At 47.2% G+C, this 6,822-nt stretch overlaps 1 protein-coding gene across 6 annotated transcripts in view; it reads right to left on the minus strand.

Moving 5' to 3' along the window:
• LOC105560297 (alpha-mannosidase 2) overlaps positions 1 to 6,822 on the minus strand; it is a 163,878-nt gene that overhangs the window by 94,077 nt on the left and 62,979 nt on the right. Inside the window, exons 1-2 of one of the 6 annotated variants that reach the window (XM_012009293.1) lie at positions 6,036 to 6,713; positions 5,336 to 5,615 (exon numbers count right to left, since the gene is read on the minus strand). The exons of 2 other annotated variants lie outside the window; for them this stretch is intronic. The gene's annotated coding sequence lies outside the window, so the exon portion shown is untranslated. Of the gene's footprint in view, positions 1 to 5,335; positions 6,714 to 6,822 lie in introns of those variants that run through there. 3 more of the 6 variants (XM_012009291.1, XM_012009294.1, XM_012009290.1) reach the window with 3 other exon arrangements.

A 6,822-nucleotide genomic window follows, 5' to 3' on the forward strand; every position in this document is an offset into this window, starting at 1 on the left:
AGAGAGAGAGAGAGAGAGAGGGGGGGGGGGAGATGCTGTAGCGAGAGGCGGGAAAGAGATGGACAGATAAATAGATAATGCGTGAAGAGAGAAAGGCGAAGAGGGTGAAGAGTTAACTAAAAGGGAAGCGAGATTAGAGTTTAATTCGGCATTAACTCGACGCATACGAGACAGACGATGTGCACGCACGAGGGAGAAGGAGAGATGCGCGCAGCAACGACTTCGTTCGAGCGCAACGCGATAGAAACTACTCGTCCGAAAGTTCATGGAGAGATTAAACCAGCTAGCCACGTCAACATTATCGAAGCGCGTACATATATGAGGGAGTAACGAAACGGTTCGTAGGAAAATGGACAGTCGCGGAAAGCGATGGAAATCCGAGAGTAAATCTACAGTTAATTAAGCAAACTGACAGAATAGCGGAGTAAGTCAGTAAACTAGAGGGTAATTCGTATTGTAAATCGCCGTTATTTTTAATTTCGTTACGGGATTGTAATTAAAACGCGGATCGCTATTGTTCTCGCTTGAAATGTTAACATTTCGAGGTCGATTATGCCACGCAATAACTTTTGAAATAGTTTCCTTTTGTAGGATCAGCAAAAAGAATTGCGCGATAAGGCAGTTAGCGTTTTGTAAGCTAATTTGCATTTCCAGTCGCAGCAATAAGAAGTGGTACCGTCCACTGATATCATTTCGCGCCTACGTAGAGAGTAGAATATATTGCATTGTATTTATCTACAACAAATAAAGCAGGTTCGATTCGCGAAATCGATAAATTAAAATTAATTAGTTGTTCTCGTGACCAACAAAATTGTAAAACAAATACTAAATATATATGATATGTGCTATCCGCCAAATTAACAAACGTTCTAAATGTTTGCGGAGCCACAAAGCGAGGGGGATCGATAGAAGTGATTTACATTCGCGCGCACATCATTGTTGGAAACAATCCATATTACTATAAATCCAATTACCCGATATGAATACCATAAATTCAATATCCACCCGCCGCAATCTCGATACCGTCCAAGTAATAATTAATATACGAGCCGCAAGTAGAGCCATCAACTTTCGAATACGGAGTTTACGGGGGCTTAGACGCGCCCGCGAGCTTACGAGTCCCCCTCGCTTATCATCACTTCCAATTGTGATGAGGATCCAGAAGCTTCCACGAGCCGAGCTTCAATTTTCTCCCGGAGGGCCCTAATAAAAACGCAAGGAGATCGAGGAGACAAACGAGAAGGACACGGAGGACGGCCGGATGCTCGTCAGGTGCCGGTCCTCCAGTCATTCAGCCCAACATCCCGAACGTAATCCCTTTGTCCGTCCGCAACGAGGACGATGAAACGTGTCGAGGATGCGTTATCGAGACTCGTTCGATGTGCTCGCGATCGAACGGCGCATCGAGGAAAGTACAAAAAGCGCCTGAATCAAAATTCAGCCGATGTTCGGGCACGCGATCTATTTCCTTATGGCGATTGGTTTTACATTGCACGAAACACATCTCTCTTGTGACGAACGTACGCCCGTTCTCAACGTCCATTGCTTTCCATCGCCTATATTATAGAAAATACTGCCGCGAATCGCCACGTAGGTATTCTTGGCGCGAGTCCTATCGAGTTAATTAAGTTGACGTTATATCGACTTGGAACGGGCTATCGGCCAAACTCTAATTTAAGTATTTCTAGGAGAATGAGGCCTCCGCGGACGAAATCGCCCGGAAAAATGCGCCTCTCCACGGTAATTCTAAGTTGATTACTAAGCTCGCGTTTCGGCTGCTCGAAATTTCGCGCCGTCGGCTACCGCGAACGACTATCGACCCGGTCGAATTGACAGCGAGACGATACTATTGGTTTCCGGGCTGTTTCATCGCGGCGAACAAGAGTCTTGCGACGAACGGCTGCGGATTGCGGTGTAACGATGTCGATACGCGGATTTTCGCGATCGCGAGTGGCAAGTGTGAAGGCGCGTCGTGGGGGGAAGAAGCGTGTAAGCCTGATTTTAATGTAGCGAGATAATTTGAGTAAGCACTTTGGTAAAATGAGCCGTCATTCGACAATCTGGTCGATCTGACGAGTGAACAGCATTTCTCGCATCGAGTACAAATCACAAAGCAGCGGCCAAGCTGCTAAAAAGTCCACAATTTTTAATATTTCATTTGATTATCGTCAATAACAAAGAAATGTTTAGAGACAGATAATCTTTTCTTTGTTCAAAAATAATTAGCAAAAATCAGAGGAAGAACATATTGTGTCCTTAAACCGAAATATCTCGACATGGGAATTCAATACGAGATTACGGAATGCAGAGAATTTTGAGAATTATTGTCTACCATAAATTAATCAACGGACTTCGAAGATCTACTTGGAATTTTGTATCATTACACTGAGAAAAATTTCCATCGGGTAAACCAATTAAATAGCGTTTCCCGATTAAATTATGGATACATTCGATGAAATTTGTCCGATGAAATGCTGTTACCGATTAAATTTGATCAGAAAACCGTTCATATGTTTCATCGGACATACAATTTAATCGGCTATATCCGTTTGTTTTTATGCAGTGGGATTGTCCGTTTACATTTAATCGGACATTTTTCTCAGTGCATCAGTTTGAGGAGAAGAAATAGACGTTGAACCGTGAAGATGCTAAAAACTGTGGATTTTACAACTGTGACGTTTAGCCGGTGAAATAATCAAGTGGCAATAAAAGTTTATTACCGCGAGCTAATCTTCGTCGACAGGACGCCACGAAATGTTATCTCGCGGAACTCGATTAGATCCTTTCGCGAAGAGCCACCGAGGCGAACTGAGAAAGCTTTAAATTAAAGCCTGTCTACGTGAGACGAGACACGCGACAGTTGAAAAAGTCGTCGGTCAAATGTTGCTCGTCGCGAAGAGTTCGCGAGCTATCCTCTCGCGACTGGGGAAGATACGAGAGAAAGAGAGAGAGAGAGAGTCGGATAAGAGCAAGATCGCGCGAATCGTCGAGCGAAGAAAGGGTGCTTTTTATACGGCGCGTCACGGGAAAACTTTGGCGAACGCTCGCGGCGATCGCGAGCGGGTTAAAGCCGATTTTTCGAGCACAAGCGCGAAAGTGGTAAAGCACTCGGAACTCGCGTACAACGAGAAAAAAAGAAACGATCTCCCTCGTCCCTCTCTTTCTCTCTCTCTCTCTCTCTTATTAGGCTTATCCATATAACTTTGGTTATTTTGCTATGGACTTGTATGTCGAATGCCATCTCACACATCGGGTTAAGTAGTTCAATTTCTGTTTTCAGTGCTCCATTTACATACTAGGCTTATTTTTATTCCTTTATACTTCCTCATTTCTAAACATTTCTCATGTGCTCTCTCACTAACAGTTTTGTCTTTCTGTAACTTTTGCTCTTATGCCTTAGGGGTAAGTGCCTACTTGTCCCAGAGCGTGTAATAAATAATGATTCTGATTCTGATTCTCTCTCCCTCTAATAATTCACGCACAGTAATTAAAATCCGCATGTAATTCAAGTGCAATTCGAGACAATTACTTCGACATATTTCACGCGTTGTTACGTCACTTTGTTACATATTCAACAAGCTCGGTTTCTCTCGGCATCATTTTTGACAAATGAGAACACCTCCCCCCTCTCTCTCTACGAAATTTCAATTTCGTAAAACCAGAAGTGCGCAAAAAAGTATGTTCTATGAAGGAGTGAAAATGTACAATGTGTTACCAACCGAAATAAGGTAGTATGAAAAGATTGAGTCATTTAAAAAAGTGTTAAAAGAATATGTTGCAACAGATCAATCAATCAATCAATCAATCTCTCTCTCTCTCTCTCTGTCTGACTGTCTGTCTGTCTCTCTCTTTATCTTTTCCTAGCTCGACCGGTCGCGTGCCGCATTTCGCATGTTCGGACGCGCTTTAAATTGGGCGCCCTTTAAAACGTGAGAATTATTCAACGCTCCGCCGCGTTACGCCTCCGCCCGTTTGTTATCTCGCCTCTCGCGCGTGTTACGTGACTCGAGTTACGAGCGCGCGCCAAGAAAAATGTCGCGCCGTCGACGGTACATTATGATTATCTATAAGGTATTAACTCGTTCGCCGTTGATCCTCCCGTATGTTCCGCGCGAACGTGTGTCCCTTTGACATCGCCCCGCGCGGGACCCGCTCGTTCGCGGCGCGTCATTATCCGCGCGCGCGATAATTAACTCTTTCCCGCGCGCCCGATCCGAGCGAGAACACGTGCTCCCGACGGCTCAGTCTACGTGCGCACTTTTATTTACTACGTTGTTACACTTGCCTCGGCGTTTGTCGAGTTTGTCAGAATTGAATCGGGAGACGTGATTTTTGAAATTTTCAAGCCCAATCTTTCAACGCACGCTGCCACCGCGCGCGACTTGGCAAATTATTAATTCGCGCGCGGCGCACCAAGTCTCCAAATGCCCGCGGTCGAGTTTGAATTTTATTTACCCGAACATATGCGCGCGCGCGCTCGATGCAAATACGTAATTAAAATCAAATGATTAGCATTAAATGTGCGGTGCGATTTAAACAAAATTATCGTATTTTGCACGAATGCCGCGGTTGCCTCCACGGCTCGGCAATCAGCGACGAACATTCGTTGCAAATTGACAGTAATCCGAACGGCAACAAAACATCGTTGCGGGAGAAATTCAAACTATTGTTCGCGTCCCGTAATACGATTTTGCTGCGCGTTTTATAAAGAACTTTTACTTTGTGCCGCGGCGCGCGCAAAATAAATTCGAAAAATGTGCGTGAAACAAAAGACTGTGTTTAAAAGCGCCGCTAAAACTATGTGTCGGCACGCGGATAAAAGTCGCGCAAAAACGGCGCTGCATGATACCGGCTCGTTGTTATACACGCGCTTTTTCTCAATGTTGATTCATGTAAATATATCCATTTTAATTCCAGCCTGCGAGCGGCCCGCGCAAACACCGGGTCCGCCCCTCAAAGAACGTTGTATATCAATTTTTGACGAGATGAAGCTACTGCTACAAGTATGCATATTACTAGAACGCTTCTCGTCCTTTTTACCAGCTTTACGTACACCGCGGGTAGCGTGTTGTAATTATTCGCGTATCGTAAAAATGAAACGCGTGCTCCTCGCGGATCGCAAAAATATTAATGAAAAGCTCCTCCCTCTCCCTCGAAGAAACGCGATACGCGCGTCCCCCGCGAGGGAAAGCAGGCCAGATCGATTTATCTCCCAGCATTGTGACGTCATTTATTAATTTCTCATCCGATCTCGTAATTCCGCGATGCATTTGTCAGCCGAATTGGATAACTTGATCGCGGCCGCGTGACAGGATAATGGAAAGCGGATTCGTACCTTGATAGCGATTATGCAAAGTTGATCCGCGTTCGAGGCTCCTGTTTCAGCCGCGTGACAGCGGACGTCCAGCCGCGAGAAGAAATCACGGCGCGCTGAATTCACCAGCCGGGCGAAATAGTTTTGACACGTCGCCGGCTCCGTTCGTTCGGCGCGCGGGCGGAGTAATATACGGGAGAACTTTTTCACTGCCTCAGACGCAACGTCGTGCTTAGCGGAAAACCGAGTCACCTTCTCCAAACACATTTCTGAGAAGCGCATACATCACGGAGCGCTGTCACTGCGTTTCCGCAAAAATATTCGTCAAATGTACATCGATTCGACGCGAGACTGCCATTAAAAGACGCCGAGAGCCACCGGCGGGAACTTAATATCTCGTCTTCGAGCTGTGTAGACACACGGGGCTCTCCGGAACGACACGAGTTTCATCTGAGGCTCGATCGTCAGTCCTTTTCTCTGGCGCGCACTCGTGAAAAGCGAAAAATTTCATCAACGGACTCAATATTTGTCAATGAAAATTTTCGCTTTTCGCGAGTTCCCGCTCGAGGAAAAGATTCTCATGATCGAGTCTCTGCGATGTTTACGCTCGAGACGCGAAGTCACAGCCCGGGGCGCAGGCAGGGACCGAAGAACAATTTCAAATTTTCTCTCGACGCAGAAACGAGTAAACGATAGCCGCTGAGGAAAACCCGGGACGTACTTGAGGGAAAAGGGGCTGCCTGCAGATGCGGAGACACGTTGCGCTCGTTCCTCGCGAGATGAACTCCGGGGAGGGCCCGCCTCCGTCTAACGGCACCAGACACCGAAACCGGGCGAAGCTGCGAGCGCGAACGGGTCTCCTGTCCCCGTGGGGGAGAAAAAACCCTGTCCACGACAGGTTGGGTGATTTTCACGACGCGACCGCAACACGCACGCCCCCGCGATCCGTAACCCCTTCGCGCTCGTGTACTATCAACCGCACGCGCGGGGCAGGTGCACGGATCGTCCAACCGCAACCGAGAACCACGCCGTACTAAACTCGCGGCACGGGCGGCGGAATGGTTTTGACACGCCGCCGGCTATATCCGCTTTTCCGCCGACGCGACAGTCGCGAGGGGCGCATGTGCCGATATAATCCACGCTTGTGCCGGCGTACGTTCACCTACACGCGCCCGCGCACACACATGCCGCCGCACGTACGACCGACCGCGAGAAGGGAGGTGAAAAGCGGCGAGATGGAGAACACGCACTCCGAGAGAACTTTCCACGCCCGTAGGGTGTTTCGACTCGAAGAAGAAGAAGGAACGGGGGTGAATCAGAGGGGCGCGCCAAGACTGCTGACGCTCGGTCAAGGGTTCGAAATAACGTCCTTTCGCTGCAACCGAGGGGGAAACCGCTGGGGGCATTGTAGTGTACAGATTTGCGGCATTACTAGACATTTTTTGGGCATTATTTGGGGCATTATAAAGATAAAATAAGATAAAATACGATTAAAGTAATAAATTTTC

Source organism: Vollenhovia emeryi, unplaced genomic scaffold, assembly GCF_000949405.1.
Source record: "Vollenhovia emeryi isolate VEMERY1.0 unplaced genomic scaffold, V.emery_V1.0 DF939234.1, whole genome shotgun sequence".
Taxonomy (NCBI): Eukaryota; Metazoa; Arthropoda; class Insecta; order Hymenoptera; family Formicidae; genus Vollenhovia; species Vollenhovia emeryi.